This window comes from Hetaerina americana, unplaced genomic scaffold (assembly GCF_022747635.1).
Source record: "Hetaerina americana unplaced genomic scaffold, ioHetAmer1.1.p SCAF_1063, whole genome shotgun sequence".
Lineage (NCBI taxonomy): Eukaryota > Metazoa > Arthropoda > Insecta > Odonata > Calopterygidae > Hetaerina > Hetaerina americana.
In genome coordinates, this window is record NW_027286141.1 from 1 (window position 1) to 2,500 (window position 2,500).

The 2,500-nt window shown below is 59.7% G+C and overlaps 1 non-coding gene across 1 annotated transcript; it reads right to left on the reverse strand.

Annotated features, from left to right (window-relative positions):
- Window positions 1-2,151: 2,151 nt before the first annotated feature.
- LOC139700681 (5.8S ribosomal RNA) lies at window positions 2,152-2,306 on the reverse strand. The gene has a single exon (XR_011703830.1). It is a non-coding gene; the product is annotated as a 5.8S ribosomal RNA (ribosomal RNA).
- Window positions 2,307-2,500: the final 194 nt, after the last annotated feature.

A 2,500-nucleotide genomic window follows, 5' to 3' on the forward strand; every position in this document is an offset into this window, starting at 1 on the left:
TCGGATTTCCCCTCCTAGGGCTTAGGATCGACTGACTCGTGTGCAACGGCTGTTCACACGAAACCCTTCTCCACATCAGTCCCTCCAGGGCCTCGCTGGAGTATTTGCTACTACCACCAAGATCTGCACCGACGGCGGCTCCAGGCAGGCTCGAGCCCAGACCCTTCTGCGCACGCCGCCGCGACCCTCCTACTCGTCGCCGCGTCAAGCGGCACTCGACTCGGAGCCGAGTCCGCCCTGCGGCGACGGCCGGGTATAGGCACGACGCTTCAGCGCCATCCATTTTCAGGGCTAGTTGCTTCGGCAGGTGAGTTATTACACACTCCTTAGCGGATTCCGACTTCCATGGCCACCGTCCTGCTGTCTTAAGCAACCAACACCTTTCATGGTTTCCCATGAGCGTCGATTCGGGCGCCTTAACCCGTCGTTTGGTTCATCCCACAGCGCCAGTTCTGCTTACCAAAAGTGGCCCACTATGCACTCCGATCCCAGGGGCCCCCGAGGGGACCCCGTCTCCGGCTTCGATAAATCGAGCAAGCCGGAGTTCTCACCCATTTAAAGTTTGAGAATAGGTTGAAGCCGTTTCGGCCCCAAGGCCTCTAATCATTCGCTTTACCGGATGAGACTCTCCTCCGAGCGCAAGCTATCCTGAGGGAAACTTCGGAGGGAACCAGCTACTAGATGGTTCGATTAGTCTTTCGCCCCTATACCCAGCTCCGACGATCGATTTGCACGTCAGAATCGCTACGGACCTCCATCAGGGTTTCCCCTGACTTCGTCCTGGCCAGGCATAGTTCACCATCTTTCGGGTCCCAACGTGTGCGCTCTGGGTGCGCCTCCCCTCGCAATGAGGGATCAGACGCCCCGGGGGTGCGGGGACCGACGCCCGCCGGAGCGAGCGAACGACCCCGTCCTCCCTCGGCCGCCGGAACGGCGGCCTTCACTTTCATTGCGCCTATGGGTTTAGCGGAGCGTGTCCGACCCAACGACTCGCGCGCATGTTAGACTCCTTGGTCCGTGTTTCAAGACGGGTCGGGTGGACCATCCAAGCCGTAGCGTCGCGGACTCGAAACTTTCGACGCCGTCCGAGGACACCTCACGGTTCGCGGACAGCCCCACGGTGGGAAAGGGATCGGACCGGGTCCGGAACCCTAACCCCCGAGGGTGCTCGCGGAGGGCCGGACGCCTTGCGGCGCGTCGACTTTCGCTTCCTACCGTCGGACATCCGGCCTGGGATCCCGGGGTCCTTTTCCGCTCGAGAGCGGGCGGGACTCCACCCGGGCCCTTGGGGCCGGGCGTCCGACGGGTCGCGACGTCCTACTCGGGGAGAAGTGCGTCACACCGACGACGAACATTCGAGGGCCACCGGGTGACGCGCCTGTGACGGGGGTCACCCCCCGCCCGCCGGCGCGCCATCCGTCAAGCGACCCTCGCCCGTCGCCGGCGAGACCTGAATCTCCCCTTTCGAAATTTCGGGTACCACCCGTTTACTCCCAAACGGTTTCACGTACTCTTGAACTCTCTCTTCAAAGTGCTTTTCAACTTTCCCTCACGGTACTTGTTCGCTATCGGTCTCGTGGCCGTATTCAGTCTTAGGTGGAGTTTACCACCGACTTTGGGCTGCACTCTCAAGCAACCCGACTCTGAGGAGCGCCCCTCCCGGGAGGCAAGCGCGGAGGTCGCACGGGCCTGGCACCCTCTCCGGGCCGTGGCCCCGTTCAAGAGGGACTTGGACTCTCCGGCGCCCCTCGGGAAATTGGACGCTCCCAAACGCCACAGCGCTCGGCGCCCCGCGGGGGGCGCGAGCTTTGGCCCTGGAGTCGATCCCTGTTCGCTCGCCGTTACTAAGGGAATCCTGGTTAGTTTCTTTTCCTCCGCTTATTAATATGCTTAAATTCAGCGGGTGGTCTCACCTGCTCTGAGGTCGGCCCAAATGATATAGTTGCCCGTGGAGAGGGAGTAATAACCGAGCCCCCACCGATCCGCAGGCGAACGCCGTCAAAAAATAACGAAGCGTCTCACCTCGACCGGCGGGGACGGGTCTCGCCCAATCTCCCGCAGAGCCCCCTATCAATCCGGGCGACGATCCATCCCAGCGAGGGATGCTCGTCGCCCCAGTACGCAAACGTTTCCGTTCGCGAACTGAATTGCCGGCCCTCAGCCAGGCGTAGCCCGGGAACAAAATCCGAGGGCTGCAATGTGCGTTCGAAACGTCGATGTTCATGTGTCCTGCAGTTCACAATTCGACGCGCAGTTAGCTGCGTTCTTCATCGATCCACGAGCCGAGTGATCCACCGTTTAGAATTTCTTTCTTTCATTTCATTTTATGTAAAAAATTCGTTTCATCGAAACATACAAACTGGGAATTTTTTCCCTTCTTTGCGAGCGAGTTGGGCGTGTGTCTTTTAAAGCCGGCTTTTGAAAGCCGGGCACCCGACTGCTCGCCTTCTTTGTCCCTTTTTCTCTTCACCAATTCGTTCCAAAGCTACGATTTTATAAT